The sequence below is a fragment of the Microtus pennsylvanicus genome, chromosome 11, assembly GCF_037038515.1.
Source record: "Microtus pennsylvanicus isolate mMicPen1 chromosome 11, mMicPen1.hap1, whole genome shotgun sequence".
Lineage (NCBI taxonomy): Eukaryota > Metazoa > Chordata > Mammalia > Rodentia > Cricetidae > Microtus > Microtus pennsylvanicus.
In genome coordinates this window covers 26,524,823-26,544,448 of record NC_134589.1, presented here as the reverse complement: position 1 = coordinate 26,544,448, position 19,626 = coordinate 26,524,823, and the positions used below count along the sequence as shown (strand labels likewise).

The following is a 19,626-nucleotide window of genomic DNA, read 5'->3' as shown; positions in this document are numbered from 1 at the left end:
CTGGAAGAGCAACCAGTGCTCTTAAATACTGAGCCATCTCTCCAGCCCCTGGTTTTTTGTTTGTTTGCTTGTTTTTTAATAAATAAAAACAAAATGGAGAGGGATGGAGATGTAGCTCAAGGAGAGAGCATTTGCTTAGCATGCACAAGGCCCGGGGTTTCCATCTGTAGTACCGCACAATAAAATCACAACAAGAGCGGCTGCAGCAGAAATCCCTGAGGAAATGACTCTCGTCCTTTGGATGGAAAAGGCACCTGAATTGAAGGCTTGGTTCCCAGTGCAATGTCCAAAGGTGTGATGGGGGGGGGGGGGGGCGGCTGATGTGTTTTACACATAAGCATGAAAGCCTGGGTTCAAATCCCCAGCACCCCTATAAAAAGGCAAGTATCACTATTTGTGCCTGTAACTCTAGCGTGGACTTGGATAGAGACACAGTGATCCTGGGGTTCTGGGCCACAGCCTAGCCAAAAAACAACTAATAAACAGCAAACTCCAGGTTCAGCAAAACACCTTATCCTAAGACAATTCAGAGTATTAGAGCAGGACACCAGGCTTGGTCTCTGCACACAGGCTGGTTGATGCATACAACTCTACACACACACACACCACACTCACACACACATTGTTAGTCCATTGATGGATTCACAATTTAATGACATTAGGAGAGAGGAAACTAGGCAGTGAGGCCTCATTGGAAGAAGTCAGTCAGCGTGGGCTTGTAACTGGCTCTCCTCTCCTCCTACCTTCCCTTCCCCTCCTCTCCCCTCCTCTCCTCTTCACCACCAACCGCTATGAAGTGAGCAGTGCCCCACCACCACCACCACTTGCTCTCACTGGTTTGAGTTTCTGCTTCATCACAGGCCTGAAAGCAATGGAACCAGCTAACCATGGCTGACGCCTCAGAAATTCTGAGTCCAAGTAAATTCCCCCCCTCCCCCCGTGAGCTGATTTTTCTCAGGTGTTTCGGTTGCAGCAACATAAAGTTGGCTAACCTCGTCATCTTGACAGTGCTGTGGAAAGATAAGCGGCAAGACATGGCTGCGGAGTGTTTCTGGCTCCTGCCGAGGTCTTAGAGCTGCTGTTGTTTGTGGGAAGGGTCTGTGCTGGGCAAGTTTTAAACCCAGAGTTTCTTCTCAGAAGTCACCCTTCTCATAGCGCCAAACCGGAGCCAGGCGTGGCTCCGGCTGCTCTTCTGCACCGTGGCTATGGCCGCTCTTCTCCACCAGATGGCAGCAGCCTGATTGCCATCGCGGCTTCCAGGCAGATTGACAGGAACAAGACGTTCAGAAAAAGATTCATGTGTTTTGGCCAACACTGAAGATAAGCAAATAGGTTGAGGTGACCCTCTGTAGATGACTTCCCGATATAGAACCCCCTGGGCATCTGTGGCTCTAAATAAGCAAACTGTCCCAACCACGGGCCAAACTGGTGCCGCCCATGTTTCTACCGGGAAGAACCGAACCTCCGGGGCAGCCCTAGTCCCGCTCGTTCTTACACCAGTGAGGCTCTCGGGTGCTGAATGTTTAGGCTTTAGTAGCTTGAGGTCAGTTTGAGGGAGTTTATCCAGTTGTTAATGAATTTATAGGACACGAAAGGAACATCAGATTTTCTTTCTGAGACACTAGTCTTCCATTCAGTTTCCCAAAACACTTGGGAGAAGAGCCACAGTTAAACTAATAGGCTGGGGCTGGGGAAATGGCCCAGTGGTTAAGGGCACTGGCTGCCTTTCCAGAGGACCTGGGTCCAAACATTCCCAGCACCCACATGGTAGCTCACATCTGTCTGTAACTCAGTTCCAGGGAATCTGACGCCGTCACACCAATGTGCATAAAATTAAATTATTTTTTAAAATCGGATAGGTCAAGTGCTTAAGGACCTGAAGTCTTATGGGTATTTTTATGAATGGATAGACCTGAAAAGGCGAATGCTGTATATGAGCTTGTTTATTTACGCTTCCAGCCAGGGTCATGGATACATACTACGGGCAGTCCTAGGCTAGATGTTCCAGAGGATGAAATACGGTCCTATAATATTGAGTTTCTTCTTTCCCCTTCAGATCTCTCTTCTTTATTATCTGGCTCAGGCCAAAAGTTAAACTATAAGGAGGCGAAATGGGGAAGAAACAAAAAGGGAGTGGTTGGAAGGGAGCCAAATGGTTAGAGGGCTTTTGCTTCTGCCTTAAGGGATCCACAAAGCAGAATGTGGAATCCTCTGCACCGTGACTAAGTGACTAATGCATTCAGATCTGAGAGCGAAGCGTCCTTCCCACCTCCTCCCTGCCACAGTCTCAGGGAATCACTGACCCCAGCCCCACCCTGCTTCATCCTGCACGTCTAGAAGAATCCCGACAGCTTAATACTCCTGACTGTCAACGACACAGAGCAATGTAAAAAAGAAAACAGAATGAACCATCTTCTCTTGGCCCACAGGTAATATTTCAGACACACACACATCACATGCATACATGAATCATGTTAAATATTCATTTTTTGGAAGGAGGAAGATAATCAGGTGCTATAAATATGATCTTTCTCAAAGGCTAAGAGTATTGCCCTACTGAATTTTTTTTTTCTTTTTGTGGAAGAAGGAAATTTAAGTGACCAAAAAGTGGTTCGGGGAGAACCGAGAGAAATGGTAGGAGGACTCTCGCACACGCTAGTCTTTCTGTGCTTTTGGCATTACACTGGTGTGTGTGTATGGGAGGGAATGTTTGTGCACGCACAGCACACGTGTGGAGAACTTCGATGATTCAGTGTGCTGGTGGCAGCGGTGGCGCACGCCTTTAATCCCAACACTCTGGAGGCAGAGGCAGACGGATCTCTTGAGTTCCAGGACAGACAGAGATTTTACACAGAGGAACCCTATCTCCAAAAACAAGACCAAAAGAAACAAAATAGTTCTGTCACTGTAGGATTTGGGCAATCAAATTCAGGTCATCTTTTCTTTCGTGTGGATTCATGAAGGGTTTTTAGTTTTTGTTGTCTCTAGTTGGCTTTTACTGTTGCTAAGAAAATCTTACACTTGCTGCTGTCTGGTTCCTGTTTTTAACTTATTTATTTTGATTTTTTTATACATTAATGTTTTGTGCGCAAGTGTGTCTGTCTGTGGGAAGTGGATCCCCTGGAACAAGAGTTACAGCTGTGAGCTGCCATGTGGGTGCTGAGGATTGAACCTGGGTGCTCTAAGAAGAGCAGCCAGTGCTCTTAACCCCTGAGCCATCTCTCCAGCCCCCTGCTGTGTGGGTCTTAAAAAGACCTGAGATGCCCCACACTTGGTTTGATCACAGGTAACAAGATGGAGGTGGATGGTCCTTGGATTTCCCACAGGGCAGGGGACCCTGATTACTCTTTGGGCTGACGAGGGAGGGGGACTTGATTGGGGGAGGGGGAGGGAAATGGGAGGCGGTGGCGGGGAAGAGACAGAAATCTTTAATAAATTAATTAATTAAAAAAAAGAGATTGTACCCAGGGTCTCTTCCAGGAAACGACCTTTGGGGTAAGGATGACAGCAACGCTCTGGGCCTTGAGCTTCCCAGTGGCTTAGCATTGCGAATTAAGTGACTTTGGCTTTTTTGAGGAAGTTGCTGCCTTCTTCCTGATCTGCAGGCTTAGCTGCTCCAGATCTGCTCTTCTGAGTACCCCCTGCTCTGGGATGGAGTGTTGAGACGCCCAGCTGCAGAGGGTATGCTGGTGGGCAGACGAGCTCCTCAGGACTCTTGGCTCCGACCAGATTGTTCTGTTGGATTGCTGTACGTGGCTGGGCCCCGCAGCTCTGAGAGTCACAAACAAACAGGAAGCCAGTCCACTTCCTCCTTGGTGAAGCTGGCCCCCAGTCTTTATGAGCCAGTTAACCCAGAGAGGAAGGAGCAGCTTAGGATTCAGAAGGCAACTTCCTGGTGGAGGTAATAAGGAATTTTGGTCCCACTGCCAGGATGGGCTGCCTACCACGTGCACCTGTTTGCCCAGGTTGGCCAGCATTCCTGATAATGAAGGTCTAGCTCCAGTCTACTCATGGGAAGGCTTTTCTGATTAACCCTGCTTAGGTCCCCTTAGCGCCCGCCACTCTGCTGTGGCTCCTCTGGACTTAAGTGAAGCTGCTCTCCAGGAGACAGGCATGAGAATGCGCCGCCCTAGAGGTGATACTGACATATTTCCTTGTGCTTTTCTTAGTGTCTGCCCCACACAGCTCTCTCTGTTCCCTGGGACGCCCGATTAATGTTTGCAGATTAAACCCCTCACCAAACCCACCACTAAAGGAGCAGCGAGTGGAGCTGGCTCTCAGTGGGGCCAGCAGGCATTGCTGCACGGGGCTGTGGGGCAGCTGAACCAGAAGGAGTGGTGAGGACAGTTACCAGAGTGGGAAACAGAGGTGTGGCTGGGGTGGAGGCTGAAGATGAGAAAGACAGATATTCAGTGTAGTCAACAAGTCCTGAATGCTGCCAGCCCACAGGGCAGATAGGCTGCCTAACCGAAAAGTCCCTCAGACATCAGAGGGCAAATGTTCAAAAGGAACTAACACTATAAAAACTACTGCCAGAGGGGCTGGAGAGCTGGCTCCTCAGTTAAGAGTACTTGCTGCTCTCCCAGAGGACTCAGGTTCTAGTCCCAGCACCCACGTGTTGGCTAACAGTCCTCTGTAACTTCAATCCTAGGGGATCTGTTGCTCTCTCCCGGCCTCTGTGGGAATTCATGCACGTGGCACACAGACATAGAAGCAGACGAAACAGCCATACACATAAAATAAATAAATACACCTTTAAAAGCTACCGTCAGATATAAACACAAGGTTGCACATATATCTAATCCTTTACAGTGTGACTCAGAGTACAAAGTAGGAGACCATAGAGCCCCGGGCGATCCTTATGACTATCAGTTACCTTGGAGAACATTAGATGTGGGCCTGGCAGCCTGGGCTGAGTCACCGTCGGTTATAAAAAGAAAGGGGGAGGAGGGAGAGGAGAAGAGGGAGGAGGAGGGGGAGGAGGGGGAGGAGGGGGAGGAGGGGGAAGAAACCTCTCTGCTATCAATCTGTTTAGTTGTTGTTTTGTTTTTTAAGAAAACTGGATGTGGGAAGAAACACACACACACCAACACTCTGAACACCCAGTCATCTTTTCTTTGTGGTTGTTTGGACTTTGACTAAGTTTCTTCGGGAAGCACCCGGATGCAGAGAAGTGAGACAGGTGTGGAAGGGTGGGGAACTCCATGCAGGTGAGGATGGCAGAGAGGATGCAGTAGGAAATGATGGGAGTGCCAGGATGGGACTGAGATAGGATGGAGGCAGATGTGGGGAGCGGCCAGGAGGGAGCATGGTGCCCTCCGAGTTATATCACAGAAGACTCAAGGCTCCGGGTTCAGCTCCCCAGCACTGGAGAACAAAGGGAGGAAGGGAGAGGGGAGCGAGTCCTTGAGACCTAAGGGCGACCACGCTCATAGTGAAGATCAGGAAAGTGGATGGAGACATAGCCTGGTGGCTGATCCAAGGACGCCTGAGCATGAGGTTCCGGGTGTTCCTTGGTCTTTACCTAGCACAGACAGACAGTCTTCCCAGCACTGTCGGTGTGAACTTCTCCGGTATCCTGTGCAGTTTCCAAAGCTTTGCCCCAGAGCCATTTCAAAAGCTAGGGAGAGCTGGGCGGTGGTGTAATTCCAGAACTTGGGAGGCAAAGGCAGGCAGATCTCTGTGAGTTTTAGGCCTGAGACCAGCCTGGTCTACAAGAGCTACAGAGAGATCCTGTCTCAAAAAGCCAAAAAGAAACAAAAAAAGGAAAAAAAAAAAAAAGCAAGCCAGAGAGAGCTCTGTTCAGAGGTCAGGGCAGAGGCCAGTCTCAGCAGTGATGACTGGCCAGACACTCCTAGCCCTGTCGGCATGCCAGCACCCCGCTCAGCCCAGTCCCCAGCAGACAGATGAGAGATAGATGGAAACCTCAGGTTAAAAATACCCAGCCTTGTTGTAAAGAGTAATAAGCACAGGAAGGAAGTGCGGGGAGGCAGTCTAGAGAAAAAGCCCCAAAGTGCGAGGTGTTATTAATGGCTGAGGGTGGCTCAGGTGGAGGTTCTGGGGCACGCTCTGCCAGTGTCCTCGGTGGACAGGCTACACAGGCAGGTTCTCCCAGAGCAATGATTTGGGTCCACTGAAAGCAAGGTTCAGATCCCCACGAAAAGCCTTGAGCCAGGTTTGAGGTGGACGAGCAGAGAGCTTCAGGTCAATGGGACTGGAGGCCCAGAGGAGGAGCCTGTCATCCTCGTTATGGTGTCTGGGAGGAAGGAGCCATGGAGGCACCAGCTCCCCCCCACCCCAGGGAGAGTGGAAAGGGGGTTTAGCTCACCTGGACTCTTACCTACTCCTTAGGAGGAAGGGAGACCAGCGAAGCAGATGGCAGAATCCAGGCAGCACAGTGTCAGTGCCACAGAGGTGTGGATTGGGGCTCAGGTACAGGAGGCCTGACTCTCCCTTAGTAGCTGTGTGACCTTGGACCAGTGCCTGACTCTCTCCTGCTTCTGTAGCCGGCTGTAGTTGGTGGCCTGGGACCATCGTGGGGAGGATTAAGAGAGCTAATCAAAGCTATTGGTCCCTGCAAGGGGAGGGAGCATGTCATGGAGGGCAGTACAGGTGGGAAAGAAGCTCTTTATAGTTTTTTTATTTTATGCGAATGGATGCTTTGTCTACATGTACATCTGCAGAAGAAGGCATTGGGTCCTATAGGACTAGAGTTTCAGAGTAACTGGTTATGAGCCGCCATGTGGGTGCTGGGAATTGAACTCAGACCTCTGGAAGAGCAGCCAGTGCTTTTAACCACTGAGCCGTCTCTCCAGCCTGGGAGAGGCGCTCTTAAGACACTAATGCCAATGGGTGGTCTTTCACAGAGAAAGAGAGCCCTGTGTCAAAAAAAAAAATCAAATATAAGAATAGTTTGCACTTTGGAGGCTAGGGTGTAGTTCAAAGCCAGAATCCCCTCCCCTGACGCACTTGAGGCCCTGGGTTAGAACGCCAGTGCTGTAACCATGACAACAGCTTTTGTACCTTATAGCACAGGCATGAGGCAAAAGGAGGGGTTGTGAAGGTGCTTCTGAATCAAATCTGTTTGTCGGACAGATCTCACTAGTAGAGCTGAGGAGGGTAAATGAGAGGCAAAGAAGATTTTGCCAAGGAAGCCAACAAGTCAAACGGCCCCAGCTTTGGCCAGGCAATAGACAAAAGAAGACAAAAAGGAAACTCTCAGCAAGCAGAGGAACTTGGAAAGATGACAGGAGAGAGGAGAAATCTCCATGATGTACGGTCCCTCAGCAGGATGTACATGTAGTAGGCACGTTACTGGAGACAAGGCTGATTAAGGCGGGAGGAAGGGTTACAGGAATCTTCTAGAAAGGTGAGTTGCAGGAGGAGGCTGAGATGGCCAGGTATCTGGAGGCCGGGGGGAGGGCAGATGTGGAGAAGGTGCAAGTGATAGGTGCAAAAGATTCCCTTCAGACTTAAGCAATCCTCACTTTATTTATTTAAAAGGTTTATTTATTGTGTACACAATGTTCCTCCTGCATGTGTGCCTGTACATCAGAAGAGGGCACCAGATCTCATTATAGATGGCTGTGAGCCACCATGTGGTTGCTGGGAATTGAACTCAGGACCTCTGGAAGAGCAGTCAATACTCTTAACCTCTGAGCCATCTCTCCAGTCCCTTATTCTTCTTTTTTGAGGCAGGGTCTCCTTACATAGCCCTGAATGTCCTGAAACTTACTATGCAGAGCAGGCTGACCTCAAACTCATAGAAATCCACCGTCTCTGCCTCCTGAGTGCTGGGATTAAATGCATGTGCCACCATCCCTATCAGACCTCATCATCACTGCCTTTAGAGATTAGTTTATAACTCATAGCTCTGCCACTAAGCCCCTACTACTATTTTAATGCACACAGGACATGGAGTCACTGGCTTTGTATGGCGAATGAAGCCTCCCGGGGAGAGGAGATGGGAAGCATCCCAGGGCCAAGAAGGTTCCTTTGTTCTATAACTGTAGTCAGAAAGATGGTCAAACATCATCGTCTATGCTGCATCGTAAACGGCATATGTATTATCATTGGGTTTGCGCTAAGTTAAACTTTACAAAATAGAAAAATGCCTTAAAGAGATTCTTGCCCAAAAAAATGCAGATAAAGATCATCTGAACTCAGAAAATGCTAGCACACGAGAAAATGGCAAGCCAGGCATGGTGGTGCATGCCCGGTCTCTCACTGCTTGGGAAAAGCAGAGGAACTCAAGTGTGAGGCCAGGCTGGTCTACACAGCAAAGTTCAGGCCAGCCAGGGCTATATAATGAGACCCTGTTAAAAGCAAGGAGGGGAGAGTGGAGGAGGGGAGGGAAGGAAAGACAAACAGAGAAAGGTTAAGATGTACAAACCACGGTTGAGGAGATGTACTAACCAGGCAAGCTTGGGGACCTGAATTGATCCCCAGAATTCACCAAAAAAAGCCAGTTATGGTAGCACAGGAGAATCCTGCGCTTTCTTGCCAGGCTAGTCTAGCTGAATCAGCAAGGTCTAAGTTTAGTGAGAGACCCTGTCTCAAAAAAGAAGGTGGAAAGTGACTAAGGAAGACATCCAGTGTCAAACATTGGCCTTCATAAAGCCCCTCCACTGTGTGTATACCTGAACACACAAATAACAAGTACACTCCAAAAGAAAAAAGCATAAGAAGGGAGGGTTGGGGAGATGGCTTAGTGGGTGAGCATACACACTACTTGGAGTCCTGAGCTTAGAACTCTGGCCCTGTGTAAAAGATGTAGATATGGTTGTCGGCTCCTGTAGCCTTGGTGTGTGAGGGACCCAGACAGGAGGGACATTGGAAGTTGTTGGCCACCAGCGTGGCTCCAGGTTCAGTGAGGGACCGTGTCTCAAAAGAATGAGGTAGACAGTGGTAGAAGCCACCCAAAAACCTCATTTGAGCTCCAGGTATACACTGGCACCTGCAGACATGTGTGCACAACACCACACACACACCACCACCACCACCACCACCACCACCACCACCACCACCACCACACACACACACACCACCACACACACACACACCACCACACACACACACACCACCACACACACACACACCACCACACACACACACACCACCACCACCACCACCACCACCACCACCCACACACACACCACCACCCACACACACACCACCACACACACACACACACACACCACCACCACCACCACCACACACACACCACCACCACCACCACCACCACCACCACCACCACCACCCACACACACACCACCACACACACACACACCACCACCACCACCACCACACACACACCACCACCACCACCACCACCACCACCACCCACACACACACCACCACACACACACACACCACCACACACACACACACCACCACCACCACCACCACACACACACCACCACCACCACCACCACCACCACCACCCACACACACACCACCACACACACACACACACACACACACACACACACCACCACACACACACACACCACCACCACCACCACCACACACACACACACCACCACCACACACACACACACACACACACACACCACCACCACCACCACCACCACCACCCACACACACCACCACCACCACCACCACCACCACCACCACAGAATAAACACTTTTTAATAATGAAAGGCAGAGATGAAAAAAAAGTGAGGACTGAAATCAGGAACAAGACAAGATTGTCCAATCTCTCCATATCTATTCAATATACTTCTTGAGGTTCTAGCTAGAGCAATAAGACACCAAAGGAGATCAAGGGGATACAGATTGGAAGTCAAACTCTCACTATTTGCTGATGACAGTTTACATAAGCGACCCCAAAAATTCTACCAAGGAACTTCTACAACTCATAAACACCTTTAGTAGTGTAGCAGGTTCCAAGATTAACTAAAAAAAATAATCAGTAGCCCTCCTTTACACAAATGGTAAATGGGCTGAGAAAGAAATCAGAGAAACATCACCCTTCACAATAGCCACTAATAACATAAAATATCTCAGAGTAACTCTAACCAAACAAGCGGAAGACCTTTAAATCTTTTAAAGAAGTTAATTGAAGAAGACACCAGAAAATGGAAAGATCTCACATGCTCTTGGGTAGATAGAATTAACATAGTAAAAATGACAATCTTACCAAAAGCAATCTATAGATTCAATGCAATGTCCATCAAAAACCCAGCAAAATTCTTCACAGACCTCGAAAGAAAATATTCAATTCATAAGGAAAAGCAAAAACACCAGGATAGCCAAAACAATGTTGTACAATGAAGGAACTTCTGGAGGCATCACAATCCCTGACTTCAAACTCTACTACAGAGCTACAGTACTGAAAACAGCTTGGTATTGGCATAAAAACAAACAGGAGGACCAATGGAACCGAATTGAAGACCCAGATATCAATCAATCCACACACCTATTAACACCTGATCTCCAAAATATACAAAGGACTCAAGAAATTGGTCATCAAAAGAACAAAATAATCCAATTAAAAAAATGGACAGAGAACTCTCAACAGAGGAATCTAAAATGGCTGAAAGACACTAAAGGAAATGCTCAATATTCTTAGTCATCGGAGAAATGCAAATCAAAACAACTCTGAGATTCCATCTTAAACCTGTAAGAATGGCCAAGATCAAAAACACTGATGACAACTTATGCTGGAGAGATTGTGGGGAAAAGGGAACACTCCTGCATTGCTGGTGGGAATGCAAGCTGGTACAGCCCCTTTGGATGTCAGTGTGGCAATTTTTCAGAAAATTAGGGAACAGCTTACCTCAAGACCCAGTAATACCACTTTTGGGTATATATCCAAAGGATGCTCAATCATGCCACAAGGACATGTGCTCAACTATGTTCATAGCAGCTTTGTTTGTCATAGCCAGAACCTGAAACAACCTAAATGCCCCTTGACTGAAGAATGGATAAGGAAAATGTGGTACATTTACACAACGGAGTACTACACAGCAGAAACACACACACACACACACAATGACATCTTGAAATTTGCGGGCAAATGGATGGATCTAGAAAACATCATATTGAATGAGGTAACCCAGACCTAGAAAGACAAATATCATATGTACTCACTCATAAGTGGCTTTTAGACATAAAACAAGAAAACCAGTCTACAAATCACAATCCCAGAGAACCTAGACAACAATGAGGACCCTAAGGGAGACATACATGGACCTAATCTACATGGCAAGTAGAAAAAGACAAGATCTCCTGAGTAAATTGGGAGCATGGGGACCATGGGAGAGGGTTGAGGGGGAAGGAATAGGAAGGGAGAGGAGCGAGGAAAATTATATAGCTCAATAAAAACAAAAAAATAAAAGATGGGAGTGTGATAGGAACGTGAAGGGAGCTTGGTGGAAACTTGATGGGAGTGTGAAGGGAGTATGATTGGAGCGTGATGGGAGGGTGAGGGTGAAGGCAGGGTGATGGGAGGGTGATGGGGGCGTGATTGGTGCATGATGGGGGCGTGATGGGGGTGTGATTGGAGCGTGATCGGAGTGTTATTGGAGCGTGATGGGGGCATGATTGGAGCGTGATGGGGGCGTGATGGGAGCGTGATGGGAGCGTGATGGGAGTGTGATTGGTGCGTGATCGGAGCGTGATTGGAGCATGATAGGGGCGTGATGGGAGCGTGATGGGGGCGTGATCTGAGCGTGATTGGAGGGTGATGGGGGCGTGATGGGAACGTGATGGGGGTGTGATGGGGCAAGATAGGAGGGTGATGGGGGTGTGATGGGAGCGTGATGGGGGTGTGATGGGGGCGTGATGGGAGGGTGATGGGAGCGTGATTGGTGCGTGATCGGAGCGTGATTGGAGCATGATGGGGGCGTGATGGGAGCGTGATGGGGGCGTGATCTGAGCGTGATTGGAGGGTGATGGGGGCGTGATGGGAACGTGATGGGAGCGTGATGGGGGCATGATGGGAGCGTGATGGGGCAAGATAGGAGAGTGATGGGGGTGTGATGGGAGCGTGATGGGGGTGTGATGGGGGCGTGATGGGAGGGTGATGGGAGCGTGATTGGTGCGTGATCGGAGCGTGATTGGAGCATGATGGGGGCGTGATGGGAGCGTGATGGGGGCGTGATGGGGGCGTGATCTGAGCGTGATTGGAGGGTGATGGGGGCGTGATGGGAACGTGATGGGAGCGTGATGGGGGCATGATGGGAGCGTGATGGGGCAAGATAGGAGAGTGATGGGGGTGTGATGGGAGTGTGATGGGGGTGTGATGGGGGCGTGATGGGAGCGTGATGGGGGCGTGATTGGAGCGTGATCTGAGCGTGATTGGAACATGATGGGGGCGTGATGGGAGGGTAATGGGGGCGTGATGGGAACATGATTGGAGTGTGATGGGGGCGTGATGGGAACATGATTGGAGCGTGATGAGGGCGTGATGGGAACGTGATGGGAGCGTGATGGGGGCGTGATCTGAGCGTGATGGGAGTGTGATGGGGGCATGATAGGAGGGTGATGGGAGCGTGATGGGAGGGTGATGGGGGTGTGATGGGAGCGTGATGGGAGCGTGATGGGAGGGTGATGGGGGTGTGATGGGAGCGTGATGGGGGCGTGAAGGCAGCGTGATGGGAGCGTGATGGGAGCTGAAGGGAGCATGATAGGAACAAGAAAAAAAGTGAGGTGAGGAAGAAAGAAAGAGCAAAGTTGACCTCTTCTTCATATGTCTTTGTCGATAGTCCCATTATGATGTTAAAATGATGTGTTATCCACATGGAACAGGAAGATGGTCAAAATAATTTTTGCCATTATTAAGGGAAGAATTTGAAGTGGACCACTGTGCCATTGTTAAAAAATGAGACTGACCTCAAATACATACTATGGCTTGAGATATTAGTGGTAGCAGGCTGTGTGTACAATATAGAAATAACTGAGCCAGGTGTGATGCATGCCTTGGGAGGTGGAGGCAAGAGGAGCGGGAGGTCTGGGCCAGCCTCCACTCAGTAGCGAGTGTAAAGCCAGTCTGAGCTACACAAGGCTCATTTGGGGTAAGTACATTCGCTTTGAAAGCATGAGGACCTCAGTTTTGATCCCAGCAACTATGTAAAAGGCTGAGTGTGACTGAGTCCACGGACCTGTAACCCCAGTGCGGAGACAGGAGGATCACTGGCACTTGCTAACTACCAGCCTAGCTCTCCAGGTTCAGTGAGAGAACCTTGTCTCGAGGGAGGGAATACCGTGGACAGTGATTGAGTAGGATTCCCCATGTCCTCCTTTAGCCTCTACTAACAAGCACACAAACGTATAACTTTTGAATACACACACATTAATTATATGTTATAAATTATATAATTATATATTGAGGGTTAATGTTCAAATGCTATTGCTGATAAGATATAATACCTTAGCTAAGCATAGTGACACATTCCCTTAATGCCAGAGCTCGGGAAGTAGAGGCAGGTGAATCTCAATGAGTTCAAAACCATAGTGAGTTCCAGGACAGCCAGGGCTACACAGTGAGACCCTGTCTCAAAATAACAACAGCAAGATGTAATACCTTGATGTGGGAGATTGTCACCTTAATTTCAGCAGAAGTTTTTAAATCATGGGTCTTGGATCTCAGAGAAGGAGCTGCCTTTCCACAGCCCTCCACGTCAGAACCACTAAGGGTTGTGTGTATCATGCAGAACAAAGGGTCCTTGTATTCAGGAGCGCGGCTGCAATGGCTCACTCATCCTTCATCGCCTTAGCTTTTCCCTTCCTTCTGGAGATGGGAAAGATTAGTTGAGCTCCCTGGAAAAAAGCATTAGGTAAATACAGGACGTTGCCGAGCTATTGTTCCTATTCCTAACAACACTAACAGCTGGGGTGTGTGTGCCTCCAAGGGGTTCAAGTGAACATGTAGGCCAGGGGTCTATAGTACTCCAACTCTTGATCTCTCAGCCAGATGAATCTAGGGGTCCCTGTGGCCTGACTCCTAGGGGGCATGGAGGCTGCTGGGGCTTAGGAAAATGGAGCCGAAAGAGGGTAACTGTCTTTGGAAGGAAGAGCCCACCTCCTTCTAGACAATAACGAACTGGGCCAATGACTGGCCATAGAAGGCATTGCATGTGTCCGCCTAGGGATCAAAGCCATGGGGACGAAGTCTTCATGGAGGTATAAGTACCTAGAGCCCACCTGCCAAGGAAGTTAGGGTGGGGTTCCTGTCTTTCTTTCTGTTTCTCCACACCACTTATATTTTGTAGTAAAAATAATTATGCATCCCATTTAAAAGTACATTTGCGTGAGGAATTTAACAGGGTAGAAATGATTCTTCTCCACAGTTCCTATCCAACTCATGTTCACTGAGCTTATTATGCCTTGGCTGTGAAGTCTTGTACCAGCACACACGGAGGAAATGCCAGGGCACAGAGGATCCGTGTGTAAGTTAAGATGTGCAGGTCACGATGGCACAGATGGAAAGGGACTTGAGAGGTTCTGGTGAAGAGGAACCAAAGTGGGACAGGGGTCAGACAGAGTCATGAATCAAGGCCGGGCCTTGAAGGGTCAGGGAATCTGAACAAGGAGATACTGACATTCCCAGAGAATGAACCAATCCCACAAATGGAGAAACATGGGACACGTGTGGCCAAACTGGGTAGTTGCTTCAGAATATGGGAGAAATGTAGGGTTGCTAATGTGTGTGGGAAATGAGAGACACTCCCCCAACCTAGACCCCTGTTTCTCACGCATGACAGTACAAGCCTTGGGAAGTTTCTAGATGAATGAAAGCCAAGACAAAACTTGTCTAGGGCCCGCCGGTGAGTTACTCGGAAATAGAGATTCGGATGGCCAGCACTTGCGAGGCTTCTGGCCTTTGCACTGACCAGACAGCTGGGTGTGTGGGAAAGTGCCCGGGGCCAGGGGCAGGTGGCTTGCTTCTCTGGGAAAGCCCGGAGCTGGAGGTTCCAAGCACTGGGCGTCCTTCTCGACTGTTGGCTTGGTCTTCTTAAGCCAAATCTTCCCATGGAAGCTGGGTGGCGGATGAGCCTGGTGACTGGACTGAAGCTGTTGGAAACTCCGATGGGTTGGGCTGGGAATGGCAGAGTGTGGGATCGCTGCAATAAAATGCAGGGAAAGGAGCCCTTGCAGTGTCCTGGGGTGTGAGGCACAGGGCGTGGGGCCCTGCATTCCCGGGTGGCTAAGACGCCATCAGTGTTGATGATTATCATTATTATTCCTGCTCCGGTTTCTTGGAACTTTCATCCTGCAGGACCCTGCCTGGCTGTCAAGCGTCATCAGCTAGCACGGGGTGGGGCAGGTGGCTCCCGGCAGCCAGGGAACACAACATGACTAGGGTTTCTGGCAGTTCTGAGATCCTTTGTAACCATGGACGCAAGGGCAGAGTTTCTCCTGGGGAAACTGAGACACACGAGCAAGGAATAAGTCGGTCAAGGTCCTTCAGCAGAGACCTCTTCTTCCCTTCCCTTGTCCTTCATAAGGCCAGGCGTATTCTCTCCAAGCTGGGGCTTTTCTTGTAGGGCTGGAGGAGAGTCAGGAAAGGTGTGGATTCCAGAAGAGAGAACTGGGCTGGGGCCAGGACATCAGAGCTGTTACCCTCTGTGCCAGGTGCTGCGGGCATCATGAGGTCAGGCTCCTGGTTTCAAGTCTCTCTGGAAGGTTCTGCCATATGGGTGGATCTTCTGCAAGCCCCCAAGGGAAGGCAAGGCTGGGGACGTGCAGAATGCCCAGCTCCGTCCATCAGAGGCCAGATTCAGCATCCTGGGATAGGAAGAGCCTAGATCTCATAAAGATGGGCCAGGCCCTGGAGCAAAGGGCCAGACAAAGGATCATAGACTGAGAAAGGTGCGTGTGTGTCCGCGTGTGTTGTGTGAGTCTGCGTGTGTTGTGTGCACATTTGTTAACTCCAGCTCACAGCGGTGACGAGTCTCTGCTTGCTGAGGTGAGATGAAAGCGAGAAGGGCTGGAAGGGAATGTGCACAGCAGGCTGGTGAGTAGGTACAGGGTTGAGTGGAATCCTACAAAACACGTGGATTCCGGCCCACTGGGTGCCCACTGGGGAAGGAAGGGAGTGGTTCAGTGGCCTGCAGACTGGAGCCCTGTCTCCTTTCTCCATTTACTCATGCCACTTCAAGAGCAGCGGCCCCTGCAAACCCCTTCTGGCTTAAAGGGAGAAAGTGGGTCAATGAGTAGGCTATGGAAGCTGGAGGACGGAAGGTGATAAACAGTGCTCCAGCAGCCTCCACCATCGCTCCCAGGACCCACATCTCCCAGAGCCATTGCCTGCGTGTGTTCCTGAAGCTAGCTTTTGTTACCCAGCTACCGTGAGCAAGGCAGGCTACTTCGCTCTGTAGCGCAATATATGAGATACGTTTTCTGCTCTCAGGAGACTCTCTAGATGGAGAAAGACAACTCTTTCTCTTTGAAGAACTCCTGAGTTGAGCCCGGAGACATCTCCTTCCTCCCTGGCAGTGGCTGTCCCAGCTCGACCTCTGCCAGCAGTCTGCTAATTCTCTGGAGTTTCACACACAGAAAAGCAAGTTTCACTAGAACTCCTGCCGGTGTCTTGACACCCACCCAGGCAAAACATCCATCCTTCAGCTACGAAAGTCATCCCTTGAGCATCCTACCATGTCGGACCGCCGTAAGACTCACTGTGACGCCACCATATCAAACGCACCCCTTTGCCTATAAGACCTCTACCCGCTTGATTTCTCATACTGGTGATCCAAGAAAACCACAACAGTTTCCTGAAGTTAATTAGATACAATATGAGCTTCTGGGGGCTTTCAGGGCTCTGCCACAAGTTTTCATTCTTACTGCCATTAGTGTCCCTTCAGGTCCCCAATAGTGTCCCTTCCCATTCCCAATAGTGTCCCTTCAGATCCCCAATAGTGTCCCTTCAGGTCCCCAATAGTGTCCGTTCAGGTCCCCAATAGTGTCCCTTCAGGTCCCCAATAGTGTCCCTTCCCATCCACAGCACACAAATATCAGTAACATAACTGTCAACATCTGAACACCACCAGAAACTTTTCCAAGGGACTCCTTTCCATATCTACAGCCAATTCATTTGACAAATATGTAAGAACAGAGGCTATGACCAGGTCCTATGATAGTCACTAAAGTAGCTCTTTTAATGTTGGGGGAAGATGGGCCTCCCGCTATGGAGTGGGGGCCATGCTTGACCAGGGAGGATGGATACTGATGAAGACAACGCAGTGAAGAGCCCGCCAGAGCGGTGCCCCTGGCTTCTCCGAGTCCTGATGTGCTCCCACCATGGTCCCACAGAGCTTAGCTTTCCCTCCTCATCTCTTCATCTCACAGAGAGGGCCTTGCTGGGAGGAATGCTAACGAGATGTTCACATAGCACGGTCCTGAAGGCACCACGTTGTTCTCCATGCCTGAAGTCAGCACCCTACAGGACACAAGGGCAGAAATTAGACTCTAAAATTTCTGTGTTAAAAAACAAGTCCTTACTGGGCAGTGGTGGTGCACACTTTTAATCCCAGCACTCGGGAGGCAGAGGCAGGAGGATCTCTGAGTTTGAGGCCAGCCTGGTCTACAGAGCTAGTGCCAGGTCAGCCAGGACTACATAGAGAAACACTGTCTTGAAAAACCAACCAAACAAACAAACAAAACACAAAAAAACAAAACAAAAAAACAAGCCCTTCGAGGCTGGACTTGGATAGTAAAATGCTTGCCACACAAACATGAGGACCTGAATTCAATCTCCAGCATCTATGTAAAAAACCACGTGTGAAGGCCCACATCGTAATCCTAGCACAGGGGAGGCACGGCCCAGTGGCTGTCTGAGGTTTACTGGTCAGCCAGTCCTGCCAAGTCCGTGAGTTCTAGGTTCAGTGAGAGACCCTGTTTCAAACTCCCAAGATGGCGAGTGACTGAGGGAGACACATTGTTAATGTCTGGCATTGATCACGTGTGTGCCCATGCACAGGCTCACCTTGCCCACACACCCTTCACACAACGGAAGTTACCATTTCACCCAGTTAGGAAATAACAGCACCCAGGCCCTGACCCAGAGGGCAGCCATCTTGTGGGGAAAGAAACCCCCTCTCCTTAGCTCTAGCTACAATGGTAGGCGGCTCCCCTGTGTGCAGTGTGATACTTGCCCTTGAAGGAAGACTCTAACACCTCCTGTGGTTGTTTGACGTGGGGTGGGTGTTTAACCACGATAAGCAGAAGAAAAGTCTTCCAACTGTCTCACCAAGGCAAGATGCTACGAATTCCTCCTTCTTGCTTATCTGCCCCAGACAACACGGCAAATTAGGAACCGTTCAATATTCTCTGCTCTGAAGGCACATAAGCAACTCTAAACCAACATAAGCAAGAACCCTTTGGAGCTGTTCGCTCTCATTTCCTTAAGTATCAACATCCATATGGATCATCTTGAAAAGACATGATAATTGGGAAGCAGATGGGAGCCAGAACATGCTGGCCTAGTCTCCTGGTGCTCTTTTAGGGGCCTCTTATAATTGGGTCTCTCCCCGCAACTTTGTGGCACTGTCTCCAAGGGGTAGAATTCCTGGTCACGAAACTGTGATAGCTCCCAAGAATGCCGGGGAAGAAGGTGCTGTGCCCGTGAAAGCCAGCGGGAAGGCAGCGGTGAAAGTGTTTGGGGCTGGACAGTGAAACAGGGTGGAAAATCACATGGTCAAAGTGCTGCCCTAAGTGTGGAGTTTCCCAAATCACAGGGCAGGTCACACCATAGGGGGATGAGACCTGCTGGGTGGCAGTGGCGCACACCTTTAATCCCAGCACTCGGGAGGCAGAGGCAGGCAGAGCTCTGTGAGTTCAAGGGCAGCCTGGTCTACTGAGTGAGTTCTAGGCTACACCAAAAAATCCTTTCTCTAAAAAGTTCCTCAAAAGGGGCTGGAAGATAATAGTCCCTTCCTTTCCCATCTCCCATATTTTTTCCCAGTCTTCCTTCCTCTCATTTCCTTCTTCCTTCCTTTCTTCTTTACTTTTTCCTCCCTTTTCTTCTTTCTTCACCCTTCCCTCTTTGCCTCCCTCCATCCCTGCCTTCTTTCCTTCCTCCTTCTCTCCATTCCTTCTCTCTTCCTTCTTCCCTCTTTTCCTCCCTCTCTTCCCTTCTTCCTCTTCCCCCTTTCCATCCCAAGCCCCTTTTCTTTCTGTTTCCCTGTGGAACCTCGCAGTGAGTCCCCACATCAGGAGGCCTCTTAGGTTCACCGTCACTTACCCCCTTTTCCTACTCATTCTACAGTGCCTCAACTCAACTTCATGTCCTTTATGCCACCGTCCCCCTCTTGTCAAGCCCTGGTTGAGTTCTCCTTTCTCTGAATTCTAATTCCATTGCATAAGCTGTGTTATTTGATACATTTGACTATACCACACCTGATATTGTCCAGCTGCATAACTTGCCTGAGTCTTGGTTCCCCAGGCAGGGCGTAAATGTGAGAGCATTTCAGAGTCTCTTAGAGCACAGCACAGGGACGAGTCACTGTAGGACTTGATGGAGCTTCTTTTCTTTTCTGTTGCTTCTCATTAAACATGGGAGGGTGTGCACTGAGAGGCAGCCACTGGAGCAGCCAAGGCCCACAGCTTGTTTGGGTGGAGAAACCGATTATACAACATCAATTAAATTCCTGATAGACA

General features: G+C 49.5%; 1 long non-coding RNA gene across 1 annotated transcript; it reads right to left on the bottom strand.

Annotated features, from left to right (window-relative positions):
* Positions 1 to 17,102: 17,102 nt before the first annotated feature.
* On the bottom strand, positions 17,103 to 19,586 carry LOC142860157 (uncharacterized). The gene is made up of 2 exons (XR_012912304.1): positions 19,366 to 19,586; positions 17,103 to 17,407 (listed from the first exon to the last, which is right to left on the bottom strand). It is a non-coding gene; the product is annotated as an uncharacterized LOC142860157 (long non-coding RNA).
* Between the last annotated feature and the right edge of the window lie 40 nt (positions 19,587 to 19,626).